Source organism: Drosophila yakuba, chromosome 3L, assembly GCF_016746365.2.
Source record: "Drosophila yakuba strain Tai18E2 chromosome 3L, Prin_Dyak_Tai18E2_2.1, whole genome shotgun sequence".
NCBI lineage: Eukaryota > Metazoa > Arthropoda > Insecta > Diptera > Drosophilidae > Drosophila > Drosophila yakuba.
Genome location: NC_052529.2, coordinates 1,368,957 through 1,394,840, shown reverse-complemented (window position 1 = coordinate 1,394,840; position 25,884 = coordinate 1,368,957). Strand labels below are relative to the sequence as shown.

The window sequence follows — 25,884 nt, the reverse complement described above, 5'->3', positions numbered from 1 at the left end:
AAACGAACTAGCATATAGCAATCTTTGAAGATCGCAATTTTAGGCTTTTAAAAGTTGGAGCTGGATCGGGGTCACCTAATGGATTATTAGCCTGTGATTAAAGACGTACAATTTTATTTTAAGAGTGAATAAAACAATGTAATTGAAAGGCCACCCACCAAAGCTTTCACTGTACACCAACTCTGGGAATTGTTTTCACTTTTATAATTTCTTCAAAGGTTTCTTTTCGCATTATTTCTATGAGACGATAATGAAGCGTTATAAAAGATGTGCATGGAAAGCCAGAAGGTGGGGCAGGGGGGATAGTTTAGCTAGTAAAGGGGGGGCTGCCACTGAGGCTTTGACGCCCAAAGTCTTAGTTGGTTTCACAATAAAATTCCGACAATTGAAGCGAATGCGATTAAAAGTCGCGCACGCCATCACAGAGGAAAAATGCGGCAAGTGGCGGTGTTGGGGAGAAGTGAGAGGGGGGAGGCCGGCGAGAAGGGGGCAAGTGGAGCATCGCGATAGCCGGCGTCTTGGAATTCTCAAGCCAAGAAACTGAGAAACAACGACCCACGCAGGCTGTAAAGTTCATTTCCATTCGGGTTGCATGTCAAGTTGCAGTGGCGAAGGAGTGAAGAGAGGCGAGTGTGGGAAGCCGGCTAGCTCTGTCTCACTTCATTCTACAGCCATCTCGCTTCCGCGCACTCCAATAAATGGTCTTTCTCTTTGCTTTCAATTTAATTGTAATTTCTTTTGTGTTTATTGCGTTTTGTGTGTCTGCTGCTTACGTTTTAATTTCATTAACTTGTGTTTACTGTGTGAAACACTTGCCCTTACCCGGACCCCCTTTCCCCCTCTCCCCCTTCGGCCCCCGTGGTCCACCACTGGTCCATAAAACGCTCAACATAAAACTTAAGCCACAAGAGTTTGCCCCTGCTTCTGTTGTTGTTCCTCACATTCAACAAAAGAATGGAGAGATTTCAGAGATTTAGAACAGCAAACGACCAAAAGTTTGAAGCTGCCTAATTCGTTGGTGGTCTAAACAATAAGCTATAAACTATAACTACAAGCAAATAAGTAATAAATGCAAGTTAGTTTATTTCCTTGTTCGTGAAAGTATTCAAAATGTGTGTACATGTAAAAAAAACTTTACAGCCATATTTCCCATACCGGGAATTGAACCCGGGCCTTCCGGGTGAGAGCCGGATATCCTAACCACTAGACAATATGGGACTTGGGATGCAATTTCGAGAACACGTCCAAGAATTGCGGTAATATTATTTTTAGAGCAGATCTTAAAATTTAATTTCGATTTAAGATATTTGCAAAATCAAATTATTTAAAAGCACAAAAGTATTATCCTGAACATCAAAATCCTGTACTATTTGGTTTTTAAATTGCGTGTATAAATTTTAAAATACCGATAAAAAAAATTGTGCATTCATATTTCCCATACCGGGAATTGAACCCGGGCCTTCCGGGTGAGAGCCGGATATCCTAACCACTAGACAATATGGGAGTTGTGTTTGTTTATCAAAAATATTATTTCGAGTTTCGGTACTACTTATTTTTAGATAAGAGATCTACGACAATAGTTGATACCGATCTTTGTAAAAGTTGTTCCTTAATATTAAAAAACCTGAGTTTTTTCATTCGATATCATAACATCAATAAAAATGTGGTGCTAATTCTAAAAAGTTACCACGAGGCTTATGTAATAATACATAAAAGTTGTATAATATATTATGTATTCAAAAAAAAATCTATTCCATATTTCCCATACCGGGAATTGAACCCGGGCCTTCCGGGTGAGAGCCGGATATCCTAACCACTAGACAATATGGGATATAACTACGTGGCACGCCAAAAGCCAACTTCATTCGCGCAGCGTGCGAGATCGATTTTTGCTCGTTTGGTTTAAGTTTTGAGATTATTCTGATCGACGTTTATATATAGCTTCTGAATCATGGATGGTCAGAAAATCCAAATTCGATGACGAATCTAAATTACCTATTGACTCGGATCGGATCGGATTGAAATGGAATGCAGAGCGTTGGCATATGATTATTATTTTGCCGGTTCGTGATCTGCGGAAAACCGCAAGCTTGCCTCACGCTACTTTACCCTTTTGCTTTTCTTGGTTCCCTGCTTAAGTATTTATGTCTTCGTATATTTCTACGACTTCGCGTCAATGCACAAATCAGTTAACGTCCGGCAGACGACAACGGACGATGGGCAGTGGAAAGTGGACGGGGAACGGGGAAGGGGAGACAGACCTAATCACCTGCAGCGACAAAGACACCACCGACTGAACCACCTGAACCACCTGAGCACTGTTGTTGTTGCTGCCCAAACAAGTGCACCGGGTATCCATGTTTATTTTACGGTTCAACGATTATTACCAGTTATTGTCTAATGCAGCCGTAAAAGGGGCCACCGAGGGGGGCGGGCCAGAGAGGTCACACGCCCCACCACCGCCATCACCGCCACCAGCAACACCACCACCAGCAAAGAGGAAAGCAACAACAATCCCACCACAGCACCACCGAGGCAGACGGCGAACAGCAACCACAGGCAGACCGACGACAGACAGAATCGGGGAGTGCGGGGAACTCTGGTTGCCTGGTCAACTTTGGGACTGCAGTAGGTGTTGCCGGCAACCACCGATGGTGCAAGGTCCAAGTGGGTGCGAGTGCACTGAACGAAATCAGTATTTATTGAGGAGATAATGCTATAAAGTTAGTTAGAGTTGGAATACCTAACTACATACGTTGCAAGTGTAAGCAGTTACTAACAAATTCCATTCTAAACATCGATAAGCAACTATTATTTCTCTCTCTGCACTGGCTTGCAGCTGTAGTAGCTGTGTAGGTTGCTCTTGTGGTCCCTGCTCATTTCGCTATCAATATTTCAAACACGTTCCAAACTTTTGCCTTTTTCAGAAGGGAGCTGAGTCCAGTGCAGGGAAGGGGGGTCAAAACGGAAGTTCACACGGAAATATAGGAAAAATACAAGAATAATAATAAAACAGGAAAATAAAAGAACGAAATGTATAAAAGACACCAGACGAGCATAATGCTCGTACATATAATCAAAACGGAGCAACCAAAAATGTGAAAAATGAATCACGCAAACGGCAGAGCAGATCGAATCGGGGTGGCTAAAGTTTCATTCACTTTGGAAATTGAACATTCACAGATATACAAGTAACCAGTCCAAAAGGGGAGGCCAGTTTCGTAATATGGCAACTGAACAAAAATGAGAATGAAAATGAAAACTACACGCTGCCGAAACCCAAAGACGTAGTGGCAAGTATTTGCGGAATGCCAGGAAATGACAAACACTTTGGCTTGAGGCCACTGTGAAGATTGTCAAGGAGAATCCAAATGGAGAGGCGATTAATGTGGCAGTGGCTGTGGTTGTGGTTGCTGGGCAGACGATGACATATCAATAAATTAGGCACGCAGGCGATTAAAGTGCGTGGCCCCACGAGACAAAGTCTAGACGGGGGAGAATCCAATTAAACACCCACATACAGGCAGAACAATCTTAGCAGATACCATTCTCATTTCTAAAACAAAACATACATATGTTGCGTATATGCCGATCTCTTCAGTTGCCACGTGAAGTTAAATATAGGAACTTTTTGTCATATTCAATAAAGTAATACTTTTAATTTTCGAGCGGTGCAGATATGCAAAAGTAGAACCTCAAAACTTAAAGATACTTTTACGTATGGCCAGCAGATGGCACTGTGAGATCACTGGCTGAGCTTGATTTATGGCATGAGAATTTCGCCCGAGTCCGATCTAATAAATATCTATGGAAATTGCAGCACGAACTCAGCGAGACATTGTGATAATTAACTTCCATGCTAAAGACACAAAGATACAAGTAGCGCCGAGCGGGTCAATTGCTGCCCCCTTGCCACGCCCCTCTTTCTCTTTTCCCAGCTGCTCTGGCGATTGTGTCGAGTGAAGCAATTTAATGCAAAAGCCATCAATTAACCCGCTTTTACCGCCGAGATACAAAAGTATCTTTTGCCGCTCTCGAACGGTTGCTTCCACTGCTTCGACTTCGACTGCCGCGAGATGCAACGATTTGCACGTAGTTCCGTTAGCTAATTGGAAGCTGATCTGCCACCGATTCCGATTCTGATTCCCACATCGATTTGGTGGCCACTGGATGGAAAGGAGAAAACTGCGCGGAAATTGCCCAGCCAATGGAACATTGACCCAGGGCAGGAATTTTATCCGTCCGCTTGTTTGCCGCCCCATGAATAATTAATTTATGATTTCTTCTCATTGTAAATAATAACAATTAATGTGGCTTTAAGTGGTCAGCAAGGAGCAGGGGTGCAACATGACCATTGCCAAGGGCGAGCAGCAACATCAAAAGGCAATTATGCGCCCTGAATCCGCTGAGTGGGTGAGCAGTGAACAATGTTAATAAGAAAAGAAAACAGCGAATGAAAAGCGGCCCGGCCAGAATTCGCACGGTAATGGAAATGAAAATGGAAATGGAAATGGCTTGACAAGCCTTTTGTTCTCGCGCTTTTTTCTCTGGGAGCCAAAGACAAATAAAACAGGGCCAGAACCACAGATTGCCAAGGAAGAGAGAAGACAGGAAGGACGGAAGGAACTAGTTAGGGGGAACACAAGAAGTCAAGAGGAATGTTCTAAAACGAGACAGCTCAAATTGGTGCTTAAATAGTTCTTACTTAAGCAAACAAGCTAAAGATCTCATCATAGGTAAATGGGTTATATCACCCCTGTTCTCTTGGGAAACAAATTGCAAATGTAAAGAAATTGCTTTAAGAAACATTTTCCAAGGAACGTGCCTAGGTCTTTTCCAATAAATATTTGCATTCGTTTTCCCCTTGCGATTTCACCGCTGGTCAAGTTTTCCCAAGCTAATGTGCGATCCATTTCTCGTGCGACTTTCCACGAGCCGAGAAAATCGCGCGCATAAAGCAAAAGCGGCGTCATTAATGGGTTCAATAGCTGAGCGAAGTCGCCGGTGCAAATGTGGTTGGCACCCCGAATTTCCCCCTTTGCCGCCCTTTTGGAGCTCAATGAACTGGACTCTGCCCCGCCCCGATTATCACATTTCGATTAGCAGCGACTTCGCCCGTCCAAGACGGAACTCTGCAGCTCCACCGCCGAGCTGACCTGCCAACTGGCGTTCATAACCACATTAGCACCGCTGGCGCTGCCCTCGACCCGCCGATGACCCACCTGCTCCACCAGCCCTGCCCCTCGTCCCTCTCCTCTCCGCCCCTGGGTAGATATATTCCGATCTACATTCGCTTCCTCGACATTCACCGCACAACTGGCCAACATTGTTGCCGCAGTCGGTGGCGGGCCCGTTCCGCCCCCTTGCCGCCTCTTCTTCTTTGGACGCAAGCGGCGCCTACCTGTACCGCCCCCTCTCTACTCCCTTCTCCTCTCCCTTCCCTTCCCCCAGCCACCTGCTCCCCTTTCTTGGCGTGGTAATTATTCGCGCTCAGGTGAGTACGCGAGTCTGCAAAGCGTAACTTGTAGCTTGTAGATACATCCACGTATCTCTTCGCACGCATCTACATATGGAAAACTGTGGGCATGGGCCGAGGCTGGAAACTGTGAAATGCACAGAGATGAGCAACTTAAACTTTTCCCCCCTGAGGAACTCAACTTTAAGTAAAGCTTATAGCAACAAAGTTGTGTGTAGTACTCAAAGCGAATATTCTAGGAGACATTCAAAGCTTCAGTGAAATATGCTTGGCATTTCCTGCTGATATTCGTAGCTTATCTGGGCTCGTGAGTCACGCGACCATCGCTGAGGTAGATGGACAAAAGTTAATCACCGTTGCCGTTTAGCTCAGTGAGCTTGTTGTTGGGGCTCCGTTTGGATCGAGTCTGGGAGTTGGAGCCACATATGGAGCTATATGGTGTAGCTGTTGGCTCGCATAGTTTACATTTTATAAGTTAATTGAGTTAACTGTGCAACGCTCTCACTTTGTGGTCATTTGCAGATGCAGATTGGCCGCGTATCCGCCAGATACGTGTGTACCTACATCTGCGATTGCATCCATCCATCTATCTATCTATCTATCTATCTATCGGATGCAGCGCTGATCATCGGGACCCTCGAAGGGAAGCGCTTTAATTATAAATACTTTCTCGCCTTTTTGTCGGCATTTGTAAATCTGCATAATTCGTGTTGCGGTTGCAACCATTAAAATTAAACAAAACACAAAGAACAAAAAAAAACACAAACAAACAAACAAACCAGCGGCGACCAACAATTTCTGCTGTTTAATTGCCAGAATATTTGATTTCACATATATGCGTTTTCTGTGTCTTTTTTTTGTATCTTCTTGTGCCATTTGTCGGGCATTTTTGTGTTTTTTCTCGATTTTGGTTTTTCAGCTTTGCTGTTTTTTCACACTGTGTCAGTGCAAAAATAATAACCCAAATAGCTGTGATAACTCTTTGTAAACGATTTGCGTTCGGTTTGTCCGTGATTTTTGCTTAATTCTATCATAAATACTACATGACAACGGTGCGATGCGTTGGATCAAATGATTTCAGTTTTAGCATATTTGTTGTGCATCATTTATCAAAAATATATTATGGGGACTTGACAAAGAACATAAAATATAATCTAAAAATCAAACATCACACTGTTTTCGTTTTTAAACTACTAATGCCTATGAATATTTGGTGCACTTCCTTTGTAACTAAACACTCAATATACGCGTTTAATTTGAGTTTTTTGCATTATGCAATTGAGGTATGTCGCGAATTTTCAACCAGCTCAGATTTGATTAATTACATTCCATAACCATCTTTCGCTGGAAAATATTTGTCATCATATTTGAGAGTCACACTTTGAGCCGGTGCAAATAGGAAATACCCCTTATCCGTGACACCTTCGTCATGGCGACTGTTTATACAAATTGTGTCAATGGTTTGGCTTTGATAGTTGTCGACCAACTTCAATTGCTGACGTCAAAGACTTTGGCCCACGTTCCGTGTGAAACTCGTTTTGGACCCCTGCGAGTCCCTCGCATATTTCACTATCGATGCGGATTTCAGGTGTTCGCATTGCGTGGGCCTGACTCACCAGAACTCACCTCAACGCAGTTCGGATTGGTTTGGGTCGGTTCGGTTCTGTAAGAGATTGTGACCCTGGCGGGGTTCCGTTTCACTTTTCGCCGGATTTGTGAATTTTCAATCTCTTTTTCGGCTGCACTATTAGCAGCATTTGTTGAGACGGTTTAGTGTCGATTCACACGTCAGACGTGCAGGCCTACAGTGCTCATTCGCTAAGTGGGCTCACTACAGAAGTGGCTGTAAACAGGGTAGATCAGTGTAAGTCACTTATTAAAATGTTGCAAATATATAGTGTGGAATTTAGGGTCCATACTAATAACTTTTACTTAAGTATCAAAACCGTTGTTTCTGTTTTCAAGTGAAATTTCTAATTTGGTTGCAGCCACTGTAAATGTATCTGTATCTGTGGGATGCATTCCTAGCATGTTTGTTTGTAGCTCGCACCGCAGTCTTCGCAATTGTTTGCCTTTGTTTTTGTTTATCGCCAGTCCGCGAATCTTTGTTGTCTTATCTTCGGCTGCTCTTCATTCTTTGGGTTTTTCAGCTCTTTTTCTTTTGTTTTAGACGCGCGCACGAAATTTTCACCTCTGGCGAACAACATTGATGAATGAAAGGGGGTGGCGAGGGGTCAAGACAGGTGAAAGGGGGGAAATCGCCGATAAGCGATGAGTGTGCGGAGTTCCCTTGGTGGCTGCACTTTTTAACTTTGCTGCCGCCGATTCTTGTGATTCATATTCCGCAGTCGCAATCGCATTCGCATTCGTATTTGCATTTGCACATTGCGCTGGTTAGGCACTTTTCCGGCCGAACCCCCGCAGCTACGCCCCTGTTCTTTCACCCCCAAAAGAACCCCTTCTGCGTTTGGTGTGAAATATTTGAGTGTAGACAACGTTGCTCCAACTGCAGTTGCATTGGCAACTGAAGTCCCCGGCGAGGAGAAGCAAACACAGCTACCCACTTCTCCTTGGCACTTTTACCCACATTTATTTTCGGTGCATTTCCGCCTGCCATTTGCCAGGTTGCCTTATCCTACGCCTCACCTGCTTCCCTGCACATCACTCGCCACCTGAGGTTACAAATATAAAAATAAATCTGCAGTAAATGCCTGGCACTGCGAATAAAGTACCCTGGAAATGACACCACAAACCATACAACGAAATATCATCAACAATTTGTGAGCTAAATCTTAGCTAGAAATCTAGCAAATGCAAAGTTGCCGCTTTTTACAACAGTTTACACCTACGAAGTATCTTTTTAATAAGCAGCATTCGAGTTTGCCCATTAAACAATTACGTAGCTTCAGTTGCAGAGTTTTCCGAGCTGCCATGAGGATCCCAGCTCCATCAAGGGTATTTGGTGAAAAGGAGTTGCTTCACTATTCATCTGCGCCTTACTTCTGGCATAAACATTTCCCAAACTTTTATCTAATTCAGCAAACTGCAGCAACAACAACGTCGCCTTCATCCATTTTGCAAGGTTCCCAAGACATTTCCACATTTTCCGAGTCATTGTTCTTGTTGTTGTTGTTGCTGTTAGTGTTATTGTTATTGTGTGCTCCATCTTTGGGCTTTTGTTTTTCTTTATTTATTTTCCTGTGCGGATCTTTTTTCGCATTTTTAGCGTGTTTCAACTTGTTAGGCATTCAACTTTTCACATCGCTGCTCTGCTTAGTTTTTTGTTTTTCCGCCGTGAAGGTTTTTCCTTCAGCCAAATGTGTGTGTGTTGTGTTGGTTTTTCGGACTTTTCGTTTCGCCTCGGTTTTGTGCAACACACTCACTCTCACACACGCCACTCGAGTTCTTTGTTTGTGTCGCCCTGAGACTTTGGGGCGCCTCAGAAAGGGGGCGTGGCTGGTTGGTGGGCGGGGGTGCAACTTCGAACGGTTGCATAATCCGGCCATTTCTTGCGGAATTTATCCAATTTCTTGAGCTTTAACTAGTGTAATATGCTTGCTATTATTTGAAAGCTAATCCTGAAGAACTAAATTTATGATTAGCTTAAAAGATTAAAATATTTGATTTTGTTTTCGATGTGTAGAGCACAAATGAATTCGCGTTGCACAATATTATTTCGCTTCTCAAGCATAAAGTGCACTGATTTATTAGCTCTGTTTTGTATGCGTTTGTGCGAGTATCTCAGAGATACCATCAGCTCAGTTTGTATCTGTATCTGTATCTGTATCTGTATCTGTATCTGTATCTGTATCTGTATCTGTATCTGGAGTGTGCGTGTGCGTGTGCACCTTGGCCGAGAAGACAAACTACAAAATGCTTGAGCCATTGTCTTTGCAACAGCTCAACTTGAAACGTCTGCCTAGATTAATGCGAATGCGAGAGGGTCTGACACTAATGAAGGTCAAAGGTGCTCCAAAAGGGCGGGCAAAAGGGGGCGGGGTGGCGACAGCTTAAGAATGATTAAACACTATAAACTGTTGACTTCTGCGTTGAAATGGCGCTGAGAAATGGGGGAGAACACAAATCAGTGGCTGAATTTAATGGCAGTCAGAAGTTTTGGCCAAAATTCAGTGCAGAGGAAGTAGCAAATGGTAATTAAAGTTTTACGAGTTGGATAGTAATTTTAATTCGCAGCTTAACTTTGCGTATTCCTTTGATCCAAATATGACTTACGAAACTTTTACCCATATATCTTTATAACTTTTCCACTTCTGCACACGATGGTAAAAGAAAAGTGGCCCGAAATTGGGTAAACAAAACTAAGCCACCCTGAAATCAGGTCTTTGGGTCTTTTTGCCCTTTTTTGTTTGTTTCGCTATATTGTTTTTATTTTTGGACTTGCCGCTTCACTCAGGCGTGTATAAAAGCAAACTTGACACATTTAAAAACTATATATTTACAAACAAAAAACGAACAGCAGACACGAAAAATTAAAATGCATTGCGTACGATTTTTTCAAGAATAGCCAACGCATTAATTTTTTCGTATTTCCATGCACTCAACAATAAACAAAAAACTTCGCCAGTGACAAAAGCCCAAGGCAGCCCCACCTCCCCTGTCATTGAGTCCATGATTTGTGTATCTGAATCGGTTTTTTCTTTTTTGATTTTGATTTCGATTTTCATGATGATTTCGAGTCTGTGGCAAAAGTTTCCCAGGCAAACAACAATGGGGAAAACCAAAATTGGGAAAGTGAATAAAATTCGCATCGATGCGATTGAATGAAATACTTATGGGGACTGCGTAAATAAATCAAACACCAAGTGTAAACAAAAGTGAGCCAAATGTGGAAGCTTCTCGCCCTGGAGACACACGAACTTGGTTTGGTTTGGTGGCAAGATGGATGTCCAAACTGGGAGCTCAAAGTTCGCCCACACGGAATGTGGAGCTCTGTAGCAACACCTCTTAGACCCTCTCCATCGATCGTTGGCCACTCCTGCCTACACGCACTTGCGTTTCCATTCGAACGAAGACAATCAAAGACAATCGAACAGCCAACCAGTAGCTGTAGCTGGCCAAGAAGTTGCTGGCCAGAAGTAGCACTTGTCCGAGATCCCACAAAAGATATCGAAAATGGAGCAGGGCAGCCCACATAAAAAGCGGCTACCCCGGGGGAGATTTCAACGGAAAGTGCTTGCCATTTGCTGACAGCTCGGGCGCAAACGGTTTTTAGTTAAACCCGCGCTCCACTCGCCAGCCCTCCACGTTGCGTATACGCAATGTGTGACTAGTGGCAGTGGGTGGGAGTAGGGTTGGGGTTGGCATGGAATGCAGTTGGGTTGCAAACGGCAGCAAATGCGGCAAATACGGATGCCGAACGACAAGCACAGATGTTTTTACAACCCAAAAGATACAAAGCAGACACAGATACTGATGCTGAAGCTGCTGCCGCACTGACAGATGCAGATTTGCATGCACTGAGACAAAAATTACATGGTTAACAAGCCTGGTTTCGGTTTCAATAGAGCATGGAAATGTGGCATAAACGCCCGTTATAAATAAGTACTATATTAACCAGCATTTTAGTGCTTCACCCAGTTCAATCCGATTATTTTGCCCACATAATGCAAAGTACTACAAAGTCTCTCTTATTTCTTGCAGTGCTCGCTCTAGTCAAATACGTTCAGCTCAGCATGGTTGAGTTTGGAGCCGAGTTTTGCCAAGTTTTAAGCCGATGGATTTATTTTTTCGGGTTTTTGTCGGGATCTCCGAGGGTGAGATATGGAATAGATGCGGATTGAGACTGGTGCAACCGAGGCGGGGTGGTGTTATTACTTACCAACGGGAGGGGTGACGAAATGGTTGACTCTTTTCAGGCCATCCGGGGGCAGGATTATGTGAACTGGATGCAGGAACTGTTTTATTCCTTCCGAGGATGAGCGACGAGTTACTGCGGCTGTGGATCCGAGCAGTAAATGGAATGGCTGGCGGTACGATTTTGTTCGGTGCTTTTCTGCCCAGTTTTTCCGCAGGGGTTTTCCACCACTTTTCCAGCGAACCGTTAGTCGCGCGTGCTGCCGCCGGTTGCCGTTACAAAGTACCGTTCACAACTGAGCTCGTTTTTTATGCGGCCCGATACTTTTATAGATTCGCAAAGTGCCGGGCCTGGCCAAAACCGAAAGGGGTAGAGCCTCCTTACCGGAGGGGTTACACGTCTATAGTGTGCTCCGTTAGTTGTGTGAGTGTGTTTGCTTTTTTTTTCCATTTTGCACCCCTTTCGAAAAGCCGGCTCTTGTTGGCCAAGGTAAGAGGAGCCCCCCGCAAGCCGCTCGTTCCCCTTTCGAGCCACCCTATGAACAATAAAGCCAGGTGCAGCAAACATGTTCGAAGTTCGAGCGTGTTGCCAAGTTTTCCTTTGTCGTGGCTTTTCGCTTTTGGCCGCCATCCGGTGAACGGTACTGCTAAAGGAGTCACGTGAGGAAGTGGGAGGGAGCGGGAGAGGGATAGCAAGGAGCCAGCTGGCTTTTACCGGCAGCTGCAGGTGCGACAGAGAAGGAAAGGGAGACAGTTGCAGATGCAGCCGCCGACGGATAATTAACAAGTCACTTATTAAGTTAGCACACCCAAAATCCCCCTCAAAAACCACCATTCCCCTTTGTTGCTCATTTGCAAAACGGGGTATTCCCTTTTTGGCTAATTAACTCCGTTAATGCATTACCAAGTGGTAAACAATTTAGGGAAGACAGAAAACAAACCTTGGGCTTACACTTTAAATGGTGTATCCAAAATCATCTACATATCTAAGCAATTATTTTCGTTTCTAATATCTATTTGTTTGCAAATTGATCTCATTATCAAATATCAGTTTGATGTAAAATAAAAATAAAATAGCTTTGCCACCACTTTCCCTTCGGAAAAACAAAGACACTGGCGACATTCAAAGTGGATTTCTTGGCCCTGAAAAATAAATCAAATCGCTTCGGTCTCAGCTGCTGTTTTCGCCTTGTTTATTGGGTGTCAAAAGGTGCATCCATCAGATGCGAGCTACAAGATACAAGATACAAGCGCCCAGATACGAGATACGAGCTACCAGCCACGAGATACTTATTTATGTGGGCTATCTCTGGCATCTCTTGGGACTAGTCATCTCTTTTGTATCTCGACTTGTTAACATATCGAGTACAATTTTGATGTGTGGTGGCCTTCTTCATCTCTCTGCTCAAATAGCAAATAACAAATAACAAATAGCAGATAGCAGATAGCAAACAGCAAACATCGAAAGGGCCCAGATACACTTAACAATTGCAGAAACATCTTCATCAAATGGGCCTCATTCCGCTGCCGCTGACAGCTGATGAGGGCGCTGTATGGACCCTTTGTACCGCTCTAGTCCCCTCTCACTCCCACACACACGCACTGCCTATCTCACTCGCTCCCCTTGCGAATTCCACCTCGAATCGCGTGGATTGGATTCGGAACTGACTTCGAGATGAATTAGGTGGCAGTTGATCGGGGTCTAAGGATCATTCTCATGCAGTTAAGGGTGCCGATAGGAAAACTGTTAGTATGGGGGTGCTCTCAATCACTTGATAATTACTATAAAAAGGCAGCGTATCCCTTTGGTGTCACAACTATAAAAGACTTTGGTTTAAATGGTAGCAATAAATACTAAGAGCAACCAGAAAAGCTAATAATTAATATCTAAAGCGGCAAATGTTTTTCCCGAGCGACCAAAGAAAACACTTGCAATCCAATTTCATTTCGCACGGTCGTAAAAAAGAAAACGCAGGATAAACATTTGCGCATAAAAATTGCATTGGCTGAAAAGACAGTTTTTTATGCTGTTATTGTTTCGTGTTTTGTATATATTTTCTCCTCGCTCATTTTCACTCTCGCCCATTTATTTTTTATATTTTCTTCAACGTGTTTAATTGCCGTCCCTCGGAGCCGCAGAAAAAAACGCGAAGAAAATGAAACGAAAACAAAGAAAAAATCATAAAAGCCAAAAATAATACACACAAAAACAAGGTGAAAATATTGCGCAAAGCAAAAATAAAAAATCACTAAAATAACAAAAAAACAACAAAAATCACAAGAATAACAAAGGGGCTACAACAAAAATCAAACAAATTCAAACAGCCAGCAAAAAGCAAAGCCAAAAAGCGATTTATGCAAAACACAGATAAGCCGAAAAGTACAGCAAAAAAAAAAAACAAAGACGATTAGGCGATTTAAGGCACGCAAAATAAAATCCAATAAAATGTGATTACCGCTGGTGGTGAGGGGGGGTGTGAGGGGGGCGGGGCGAATCAAACAGATGTTCGCAGCAACAAAAACAGGAAAAACAACAAAAGTAACCGTGACATGCAGTGACGTAGGCAGTGAAATTCCGGAGGTTTTTGGGCTTATATAAAACTTAACTTAAATCATTTAAATGTGGGCATAACGCGGCGCATACTTAATTTTTCAAATATAAGCATAAGCTGCATATACAAACTGTGTGAATGAAAATCCCCTTCACAAAATCCTGCGGACGCCACTGTCGCTTCTCCTTCTTCGCCCGTTTCTCGTGAGTGTTGTTTAGTTTGTTTATTTTGTTTGCTGCTCGTGCCGCGGAAAGAGATGGCTAGCTGCTCAGATATCCTGTGGCAGGAAGAGAGCGAGGAAATCAAGGATTTCGGCCAACTAGTTTTGCGGCCTCACCTGCCTCTGCCACATGCCGCTGCTCAAATTTCCTCTTTTTTCGCACTGCTTTCCTCTCCGCCCTCCGTGGCCTTTGCTTCTTGCAACATAAAATAATTATTATGACATGCACCGCCCCCCCGAACCCCGCGAACCCCCTACCCCTCCGCCGGTGTGTCTGCTTCCGTCGCAGACGGCAGGAAAGAGAGGGCAGGTGGCGGAGCGACAGGGAGGGCGACATGGACATTAAAAACCATAAAAAAGGACGAGAATCGAGGTACAGTAGCATAGAGGTAAAACATTCATGTACTTCCAAAGTTCAGCTACTTAAACAAAGCAATTGTTTAGGAAAATCGTCATCGGCGAAAGGAAAAAAGCATTAAAGCACTTCCTATAAATACTATGATCAATATTTCTATAAATATACTCAAACAAAAGCAGCAGTTTATGAAACACTTTCTGCAGATGATACTTTGTTCATTGCGGCAGCCAAAAATAAAATGGAAGCAAAAATATTCTATGCCGCCAACGCAAACAAGTTACATAGTATTAATATCTGCGAAAAAGTTTATGATCAATGTGTTTTAATGGCAAAGTGAGACGGATGCAGTGAGTGGGACAGAGACAGCGACAGAGGACACAATCTGCTGCAGCTGCGAGTATCACCATCAACATCATTGTCATTGCGCGATTCATTCTTTAAGCCAACTCTAGACAGCGGACCAAGTGGTATCCCCCCTCCCCCTCCCCCGAAAACCCCTTACACACTCCGCGCATACAAATGGATGGGTGTGGAGAAGAGGGGATGGGGAAGGGGAAACGGAAAACGGAAAGTGGCCGGGAGTAATTTTATTGAGAAATCCGAAAGGAAGAGGGCACAAGCCAAGAAGTACGAATGTTTAAGGAATGCAACGCCTGCCGCATAATAACAAACAACAAGAAGTGGAAAGAAGAAGAGGAAGCAAAACAACAATGCCAATGCAAGTATCCGATGCGAGTATCTCGGGAATGGAAGGGAAGTATGGAATGGAGTATCTAAGTATCTAGCAGATACGACGCAACCGATGCATCCGCACAGTGGGCACAACAAAGTTGCGTCCATAAAAGCGACGGAAAAGCAAAGCAAACCAACAAACCAAGGCAAACAAAACAACAACAGCAGCAGCATAGAAGAACAAGCAGCAGCGCGCTCTTATACGGCCGAACATGTTGCGCTGCTGCGTCTCTCAGTTGTTGCAACAGCTGTTCGAACACGTTGCGTAGCAGAGTGCGTATAAGAGAGCGGCGCTCCAACATGTTCGCAGACAAGTGTTGCCTTCGGCTTTGAAAGGTGGAAACTGGTTGGCGGAGGAGGAAGGGGAAGTGGAAGTGGAAGTGGAGGGGGAGGTGCACGCAAAGATGAATGACTGCGGCAGTGGAACACGATCATTCATGATCGCTGGTGAAATAGAGTCAGCTATTTGTGCATCACAATTATTTATGTACACTCTGGTTTTTCCAAAACTAACTTTTTAACTTTCAAGAAAAGGTTTTTGAAAAGCGCCATTTAAACTTAAAAGGTAAAATTCATCAATGAAGTAAATTTCCATTCAATAAAATGCGAAAACAACGCTGGCGCAGCGGCGTGGAAAAGTACTACCGGAAAAGTCCTCCTAATGGTTTATTGGCCCGATTAATTTGCGTGGCAAAGTAAACATTTCGATTTCCCTGCCCAAAGACGCCGACGCATTCAAAACAAACAATTACGCATTCTGCACATTCTGGCCGCCTCAAGTTTTGGCTTTTCCGCCTGGAAATCCATCCATCAGCTGCTCAAATTCAGGCTTTGCATCCCAAACCTGCATCGCAGGACTAGGAGCGGTAGGATCCTGCGTTCTGTGGGAAAACTTTAGCAGAGCAACTGCGCCCTGTCCATTAATTCAATGTAAACCATTCAAATGAAATCCATTAGAGTTTATATTTCAGCCATAAAACGTTGGCCTCCTCTCTCCTCGTCGGTAGTCGATAGCTCCTCTGGGCCACCATATCCAGCCTCATCCTGCCTCCTGCTGCCTCCTTCGTCCTGCGCTCCGTCTCGCTCGCACACATGGCCCGCTTTGAAACCAGCTCTCGTTCTTTTGGCCCGCACACAATGGACTCCTTTCGTTGGACGGCCAGTGCCATTTTGAAAAGCTTAGCCCGAAAATATTTGCATAAGATTCAAACTGCAGGCAAGAAACGTTTTAGAAGCAAACCCCCATACCCCCCACCCCGTCCCACATTGCAGGCCAAAATAAAATGCAATTTACCCGAAATGAAACAAAATAACTAGACCCGAATCCCCCTAACCCCCCTCCCCCCCTCGTGAGTGGCTGGGCCGAAAGTTTTGTCCAAGTTTTCGGCAGTCAAATGTGGAGTTCATATTTGCGTTGGAATTACCCCAGCCCCCCTCTAGCCCCCCCCCCCCCCCCCTGCCATCCCCACTGCCTAATTGTATGAAAATACTTGGGTCCTTTGCTTTCTGGTCCTGGCCAAATGGGAATTTAAGCCCGGCAGGAGCACAGACCTCCGTACTGCGAACGCGGCCCAAAACTAAATGAAAATGAAAACGAAAACGGGGGAAAGCGGAAGTCAAGGTGCCGCTGGATTCCTTGACTTTTCACTCGCAGAGAGAAAAGTGGAGAAGCTCTACACATGGAAAGCGAAAAATGCAGAAAGTAATCTCTAAAAATAATCATAAATGTGTTGAAAAATATAAATTAAATGTTAATTCTGACTAACTTCTTAATATAAATGCATAACAATGAGTGTATCTTTTCTTCATTAGAACTGAACATACAAAACGCTTTTCCAAACATCTCTTTTATGAGGATTTCAGTGGAAATTGCTTGGCTTTTCACTGTGTGCAGGATCTTGGAGCGAAGAAGATGAGCAATGAAGACAGCAGTGTGTTTTTGGGATTAGGAGAATGTCACTGTGGGCACAAATCGTGCCATGGCCAAAACCGGAGAATTGTGACGTCAACCGAGTATTGACTGGGGCAGAAACAAGTCGGGAAATTGGCTGGCCGAATTCGGGCAGAAGTCGAGGGGGTGGTCAGGAGATGGTCAGTGGATAGCTTTCTGAGGCAGCTCCGAGTGCAGCCGAGCATTTGACAGTCCTGGCATATGCAAAATTTACATTCGAAATAAATATTTGGCACCCTCTACATATCTCTACACTTATAACCATACATGTATATCCATTTACATATATAACCATGCATATATCCATACATATGTATATCCATATACATCGGGCGCTCCTAGCCGCAACCACAAGCGTCGGACATCTCTGGATCCCCTGCTCTTCCACTCCCACTCTGCAATTTCGGCAGATTAACTTTATCCGTTTTCATGGGCTTCTGCTACCCTATGAGCCCCCCTTTCGGTTGGGGTTACTTGGGCTGCTGGCGAGCTATGCGATAATAGGGATTATAGCACTGCAAAAGACGGAAATCTTTTCGGGATAATTACCTCAAATTTCATATATTTTTTTATATTTACTTAGTTTTTCTATTATACAGGATATCCCTCAGTTTGATATCCTGTAGCTGCCATTTCAGACTTCCTTCGAATTCTGAAAACACAAAGTTGCAAGTGCCTCCTGAAGTTCTCCCACCGTCCGCCCCCTTTTCCTTTAATTTTCCGGTTTCCTTTCATTTAGCATGGTTTTTAATTAAATCAAAATATGTTGCACCAGCAAACTGCATGTCCAAATGACCGAAAAAAGCAATAGCAGTGGGCATGGGCGTGTGGGCGTGGCCTCTCCGATCTCCAAGCTACTACAGCAATGGCGATTGCCACTTGCGTCCAGTCCACTTGCCACACTCTCTGGTGCCCAGTCGGAAAGAGGCAGCATCTGCGGATGACCAGGGCTTTTTGGGTCAGGTTACAAAACCCGTTTCTGGGCTCTCTGTTCTTGATTCTTGATTCTAGATTCTGGATTCTGAGTTCTGGTTTCCCTTCTCACTCACTCGCTCGCCTGTGATTGGAAGAGTTCGGTAAGTGAGATACAGCAGGCAGTTGAGATGCCCGCGCTACCTGCCATTCGCCTTGTCCGCTGTCCGTTGTCCGGTGTCCGTTAAACAGAGATGCGAGGCCCACAGAGTCATCAAGTCGCAACCACATCATTAATAAGCCTCCGAGCTGTAGGCTTAGGGGAAGGTCCTTAGCAAACAGAAGGGGTAGACCGAAGCCAAGTAAACTGACGTCCTAATGGCTAACACGTCGTGGCTAATGAGGCGCAACCGTCGGAATTTAGATGGTATAGTGGAGGCATTTGGGCGGGGAAAAGGGCAACAGTCAGTGTGATTAATCTGTGGGAATTGGTGGATTCTCAGGGGACTTCTTGCATTGTTTGTTTTGCCATGAAAATAGTTTTATCCCAAGATCCCAAGTCTTTTATTCCAAGGAACTTCACAATACAACAATAATCTTACAAGCACAGCTTAATGGAACTTTGAAACCAGGCAACTTTAACATAACATCCGATATATTTTTAGTTACACCTGCCCGGGAAATTTACTCTGCTGCTCTCCTGAACTCCAGCTGCAGTTTTTGAGCAGCAAAACAAGAAAACTTCAAAGCAGAGTTCAATTTTCTAGTCCACTCAGCGCAATCGCAGCGCAGATAATTCCCTTTTTTTCGTTCAGGAACAGAAACACTTGTCGGCTGAGATTCGAGATTCTCGAGTCGAATGCACAGAGAGAGATACGCAGAGAAATCACAGGGAATTGAATTGCACTCGAGGGAGCTGGCACCGAAAATAGAAAAGCAAAACCAAGGAACTTATGCTAATAGCGCGTTCCAAAGAGCCAAAAGAAAACAAACAACCGACAACAACAGGCGGCAGACAATTCATAAAAAGTGTACTTGGGGAAAGCAGGGAAAGCGGGGAAAGCAGGGGAAATGCGGGGTGAAAGGCGGCAAGGGAAGCAAGGAGGCCGCGACCTCAGGGTGCAATAAAAATTAGAGTGCGCAGGCGCAGCCGGAAAATGCGAGGGAGGGGGAAATATGTTTATCAAGGTTGGGAGCGGAGAGGAGGAGGCTGCTGGAGGAGTGGGGGAACCTTTTAGGCACCATCATCAGTCACTGGGTGTGCAGCAGCCAGAAAGGTGGCAATAGATCTTGCTCCTGCGGTTTTTAGGGGCGGACTTCATAAATCATCTTCTAATTGACTGGGCATCTTAGTGGTATTCCATGGAAAATAGCTCAAAGACTCCACTAAAGATGAGCTCCTCCAGGAGAGGATGAGTGTTGCATTGGTTGACATAAGTCGCATTACTTAATAATAAGTAGAGGAAGGTACTTTAAATGTACTTAAGCAAGATCAAAGTAATTAAGTGAGGCGTGCGGTGCTAAAAAGAAGCATATTAACAACTCAAAAACGCAGCTATATTTACCATGAGAAATAGGAACTGAATGAAGTAGTAGCATAGTAAACAAGCATGGTAATAAAGCAATCAGTCTGCGATGGCAAGATCGTTGACCAGCTGACCAGTTGACCTCTCACCCCATTCGGGTTGCCAAGTGGCAAGTTTTCACGCAGTGCAACCCAAATGATTTCCTTTAAATATCTTTGCGAGTGGGATGCATAAACAAAATGCGGATTCGGTGCAGGCGAATTCTTCCAAATCACCCTGTCCAGCTTTGGCATATTTTCCCACTGCTCCACCGCTCCACGAATCCACCAGGTGCCCCAATGACCCTCCACTTTGCAGATGAGCTCCGTAGGGAGCTGGGCAATTTATTACCTGCCATTTACCGTTCCTCATTATTAATTGCAAGGCAATTAATCAGTTTTACTTGCGTTCAACGAGGCGTATACGCAACCCTCTCTCCTCTCCGCTCAACTGTGGCAAACGAAAATTCTGAATGAATTTGAATTGAAATGCAAATTGCCGGAGTAAATAAACATTCTGGGGGAAATCGGGAATGACTTTAAGACACCGAAAGCGACGCAGTGTGAAATCGGAAATTCGTGTCTCCTGCACGTGTCCGCCCCGATTTTCCTCGCCATTTTTGGGCTGCATGTTTGTCCGCAGGACGTGGCAATAAAATGCATCGACAGCTCCGCTCCCCTGTGTCGCTATATATTTCCCCCTATTTCGCCATATATTTCTATTCGATTTCCTAGCATTTCAGCTGCATAAGTACAGCCTCCAAAAAAACCCCATCGCCAAGGCCGCTGTCCCTTACTCAATAAAACTTTTTGATTTCCGCTCGAATAGACGAAACTTTTTAATGCGGATGTTCTGCCAGCAGCAGCAAAAGCAGCAGCAGTAGAACAGAGCGGAATAAAAAGTGAGAAACGGAATCGAAATCAAATCAAACCAAATCGAATCGAATCGAATCAAATCCAAGGCAAAACAAAGGCAGCGCCGCACTGAAGAGGGTGCTGTAAAAAGCAGAAATTTAAATGTAGAATCAGAGCCAATGCGAGAAGACTAAACACCTGCCAAATCGCCCTCAGTTCCATTTTAATTCAATTGGATTACTTTTCGCTCGCACGCCAACGGGTTGGGGTTTCCCATTTTGGGGGACACTTTCCACCTTACTAACTGGTGCATTCCCATTCCCATTCGCATTCGCATTCTCCATTCCAATCCATCGCATTGCGTGGGGCTTCTGTATCGTTTTTGCAAATTCCCGATTAATGCACTCTCGACTGCAGAAAGTGCAGCCCTCCTCCTGCGATTTGCCAATCACTCAAATGGCACAGGTATTTCAACACACGTAAATAACGACGAAACAAAGTGTAGGTGAATATGATTGAAAGGCACTGTGAATGGATTCATCGCACTCGAACGAGTGGCAAGGGAGTGAATCATGTGAATGCAAACATAATAGCAAATATCTACAGCAGCTTATTGAAACATTCAAATGGTTGACTGCAGAAGAGCAAAAACAGCTACTGCTCCAGCTTCTTCTGTAACTTAACTTGGGAAAGTAAAGGAAATACTTTCACTTGTATCTTTGAGCTTGGAATGAAATCAAACCCTGTTGTACCATTCACAACCAATCTACACACTCATAAATTCATCTGGACACCACTCCACCCACCCGAAGTTCCTGCACCGCAACGAATCCTTCGATTAGCCGCAGCTTTGAGGAGAATAAGCACCGAAAGCGAGCCATTAACAACCTCAACTGCACTTAAGCCGGCAACCCGAGACGCCAACCAAGTGGAGAAGCTTCCAGCTTCCATCTTCCATCCACAGCTCAGCCTCAGCGAACAATGGAGGACGACCTGGCTGCGCTCGTGCCAACTGCTCGAGAGTTTCGCTGGCCGGAGCGGAGGAGGGGCACCAGATGAAACCGAAACCCCAGCCGAGAGCGGAGACAAAGCCAAACAGCGGCGGCAGGAGGGGCACAATCACCGGAAGAAAGGCGAAGGAGGAGGAGGAGGAGGAGGGATGCAGCTGGAATCTGATAGGAACATCATCTCAAGCATATCCGGCAAGTGCAAGTGCGTGGAGCTGGATGGGAATGGGAATGGGAATGGGGATGGAGATTACGACGATGATGATGTCGGGGAGGAAATAAGTGAAAGCGAGTGTTGACGCTTCCAGCTGCGGGGTTAATAAGCGATTTAAGCGACGCGATAACGAGTTGTGGAGTACACAAAGTGCTCTTCTCCTCGACGCCCTCTCGCCACTCCACTTCTGGAGCAAGCTCGTCGATGGGGATTAAGCTGATGCCAGGACACACTGCGGAAAATATCGTTGCTCACTTGAGGAATAATCTATCTTACAGAATCTTACAAACTAAGCAATGTCAACTCTCTTGAGCAGATATTGAAGTTCTATAAATTGTATATAGTATCTATTAATCCTCATAACTTTATAATTTGCTACTTTTTTCGGAGAACTCTTTTTATATCTTCTCTAAAATGTGCCAAAATCTCTAGCCATTTTCTCCAAGTGCAAATCCAAACCTCTTTAAGCCTCCGCTCTTTGTATTGACCCGCTAATGGATGTGACAAGGCATGTCCTGGCTGATCCTGCGACGTTCCTGATTAAGTGCAACTTTGACGTGGAACGGTTTAATTGCTGGAACACCCAGGCAGCTGCCCCTGCTCCTCCTCGAATGGAAATGGGCATGGAAATGGGCATGGCTTCCTCCATTAATGAGCTATAAATTTGGCATTCATCCCTCGCCCGTTTTGCGGAAAGGAAATCCTTTGACGCGGGCCAGAGGCTCCTGGACAGGCGCAGGCACTGCGATGCCGATCTCCGCACGAAGATCCATGTGCAAATTCGATCATTTCAATCTGCTTTCCATGTCCCCTGTCCCCTGGCATCTGCCGACCCCAGCAGCACGCGCATCCTTTTTGTAAACACCAGGACAAAGGACTCTCCTCCCCGCACACACACATGTTGTCGTCCCGACAGGAAGCGCACTGATTGAGGGGCAAATCTCGGCTCGCTCGAAATCCTTGGGTCGGGGAACAGATGTTTTCATTGAGGACAAGGATGAGGACAACAGGATCGCGTGTGCCGCCAGCAAATCGGAAGTGCATCCCCCGCCCCTTTGGCTCGCCTTTATTCCCGATCCTGCTCCTCTTTGATCTCTCGAGGCATTTAACCTACGAAATAGTTTTGGTTTTCGGTACCGCAAGATTTATTATTATTGTTCTACATGGTGTGCTTCCTCGGAATCCGATTGTTTTGCATCCCAATCACGGCTCTCGCAGGTTTGACCCCCGACAAGTGGGCTCCGAGGGGAGCTGGTGAGGAATGTGGGTTCCGGGGGTCACGAAACATTTCGAAAAACGAGGGAAGCGATCCGAAGGACCTTAAATACTTATTCATTTAGAGCCCTTTTAGCATTTAGCATTTAAAGAGAGTTTACATTGGTTGAAATTAGTTTCCCATGTTGACCAGCCAGCGAATTGCTTCACCCGCCTCCCTGGACTCACTGCTGCTCACTGACCTGTTAGGGTGCTGATAAGTTGCTGGCCAGGATCGTGCTCCTGCTGCTCTTGCTGCTCCGCCGACCTGCAACCATATCGAGTAATTAGATTTTGGAGCCAACCCGTGCACTTTCTCTGTGTGCTTTTGCTCCGTGGCCAGGTAAACAGGTTTTTCGTTGGGCGGGCAGGTGAGCAGGTGGGCAGGTGGGCAGGTGGCTGCACTTTCTAATTAGTGCACCGCAAAATATGAGCCTGACCACCATCAGATACTGCTGCGGCTGCTATCCTGCTGCCTGGGCTCGTAAATCCCGGCCAGGCAGCCAGCCGGAGGTTCAATTAAATTTCGACTGCGAATCAATAAACCAGCAACATTTTCAACACAATTCATTTGGCGCTCGGCAGGCGGAGCAGCTCTGTTGGACAAGGAGACGGGTGCAGCAGCAAGAGGATCAGGAGCAGATGTGTGCACCTGGAGGAAATCAGAGTGCCAAGCAGCCGAGGAGCGCGTGTGCAACTCGACACCGGAACAAGTGGCAGCAATGCTAAGGGAAGTGAGCAGCACAGTCTTACCTCGCAGTTGGCGCACAAAGGAGTCAGGAATCCTTACAGCAAGTCGTGTGTCAGGTACTCCTTAGCCCTGCTGCACTGTACTTGGCCAAATGAAGCACTGTGTGCTTAATGCGCAGCGAGGAAAACATTTGGCAGCAGTCAATTTGATGGGGTCAAAAGAAAGGAGCCAAGAGAAAGTGGCCAGGGGAAGGGAGGCAGCTAGGAGGCACGTGCAACTGCCGCAGGGGCAAGCAACCGCAGGATCTCCAGCTCCTGTTCCGCAAGTTGGCACAACAACAGGAGCCAGGAACAAGGAACAAGGAACAAGGACATTAAAAGAGGTTACCACATGGACAACGAGCTCGACTTCCTGTGGAAGGACTCAGTGGACGAGGGCAGCGGCAAATCGGCGCACTGCATTAATTGGTTCAGTGATTTTTTATGGCCAACTGGCAGCGTTGCAGAGGGTGAAATAAGAAAACTGGAACAGGAATTACTCGAACCTAGGACCTCGAAGCCAGGACCTGTCGACCGCAGGCGCAGGATAATCGAAGTGTGGAGAAGGGACAGCAGTGCAGCCTGTCACATGTTTGTAACAAAGATGCAGCCGTGCTGATAAAGAGAAACGCCAAGGATGCGCCACAAAATATAGATGCACTGCGAGAAAAAGTGGCTGCAACTATATGCACCCACATGGGATTTCAATCTGCCACTTTGGCCCATTTGAGGCACAAGTATATGAGTGAAAGTTACTGTTGATGCAGAACATGTACAACTACTTAAAGTGTATTTTCTATAGAAAGAACCCCTTTTTTGTGGCAGTGCAGCTACCCTTGGCCCGAAGCAGTCCCAGCTGCGGTGGAAAGCGGAGAAAGGAGCGGCTAACGAGCGGAAAACACGATATTACAAGCAGCCCATGCTGATAACTTGTGGCCCAGAAGAGCCTCGAAAGGCAGGACTCTCAGCCAGGACCTCTGGCACGCTCCTCGTCCTGGCAGATGAGATGGCTGAGGAGGATGAGGAGGCGGAGGAGAGTGAGGAGTCGCTCGCAGTCGGCGACAAATCTCATTAAAACTGAATCGAAATGGTAATTCGAGTTGTTCACAAACAGAGCCGATGCAACTGCGATTCCGTTTGCGATTGAGTTGATAGCCCATGTGTGTTTGTCTGTGTGCTTGTGTATTTGTGTGCTCCTTATCCTGGCATCCTAGCAGCCTTGCATCCTAACATCCCTGCATCTTATCCCTCGACCCTGCCGAAGACTTTGTTTGCCAAGATGACAGGAGGAGGGGCATCAGGAGCAAGGTGTGATTTGGCGGCCGCCATTGTCTGCAGGATGTGCTGCCTGTGTTTGCAGCTCGGTTTTCCATGCGGGCAGGTGGTTTTCAGCGGCTCCGACTGCTGCCAGAGGGGAGGGGGGTGTCGATATGCCAGGGGCACGAGGATGCGAGTCGCAATCGAGTGGAGTTTCCAGTCTGCTTGGGCCTAATTGCAATCTAAGTGCGCAGGGAGTCAAAGGACCTTAAAGGACTCCTCAGTTGCAGTTTAAAATGCTCAGTGCGCTGTGTGGAATTTGTGTTTAATAACTGGATTGATGATTTGATTAGGCAATGTTTAAATAAGTTTTAATTAAGCAACAAAGGGACATGGTCCTTTGAATCTCATTGACATGCCAGCTAAATACCAGTAATGTGTTTTATGCAACAAAAACGAGTTGGAGTTAAGGTAATAATACCTAAGCAGTTACAAACAGAAATATGTTTATGCATTGTTGTGTCTCGATTCTTTTGCAAAATGTAAATTCCCTCGCAAATATGCCAATTACATTTGGACCTTTGTCTATTAGCCATAAATGAAAGACAATGCCGAGTTTAATTAGCCCAAGAAGCTCAACAAATGAACAAAAACAACTTGAGGCTCTGATTACAATGCCAATAAAAGAGACTTAAGCTGTGAAACTTGCACATTTGCCACAGGCCATTACAACATCACAACATTCGAATTTTCCCAGCATTTCCCAATTGAGTCCCGCAGTTTGGGCGCTGTCATCTTGATTTGATTTCGGTTATTTTCATGTGTTTTAATTAACCAGCTGACAATGCAGCCGATGGAGTTTCGCCGCAGCAAAAAGATTATGACATGCGGATTAGGAGTGATTATGAAAAATTACAATTCAATTAGGCGCAAAGTGAATCTATTCAAACACCGAGTTCGGTAGCCCGCATGAAGGATTGACGAATGGA

General features: G+C 45.2%; 1 protein-coding gene and 3 non-coding genes across 7 annotated transcripts in view; all 4 read right to left on the bottom strand.

Annotated features, from left to right (window-relative positions):
- The window catches only part of LOC6532362 (protein rhomboid), a 38,060-nt gene that overhangs the window by 6,489 nt on the left and 5,687 nt on the right, over positions 1-25,884 (bottom strand). The window contains exon 1 of one of the 4 annotated variants that reach the window (XM_039374080.1): positions 11,316-11,603. The exons of 2 other annotated variants lie outside the window; for them this stretch is intronic. The gene's annotated coding sequence lies outside the window, so the exon portion shown is untranslated. Of the gene's footprint in view, positions 1-11,315; positions 11,604-25,884 lie in introns of those variants that run through there. One more of the 4 variants, XM_002093083.4, reaches the window with a different exon arrangement.
- On the bottom strand, positions 1,147-1,218 carry Trnae-cuc. Its single transcript has one exon. It is a non-coding gene; the product is annotated as a tRNA-Glu (tRNA).
- Trnae-cuc lies at positions 1,433-1,504 on the bottom strand. Its single transcript has one exon. It is a non-coding gene; the product is annotated as a tRNA-Glu (tRNA).
- On the bottom strand, positions 1,760-1,831 carry Trnae-cuc. Its single transcript has one exon. It is a non-coding gene; the product is annotated as a tRNA-Glu (tRNA).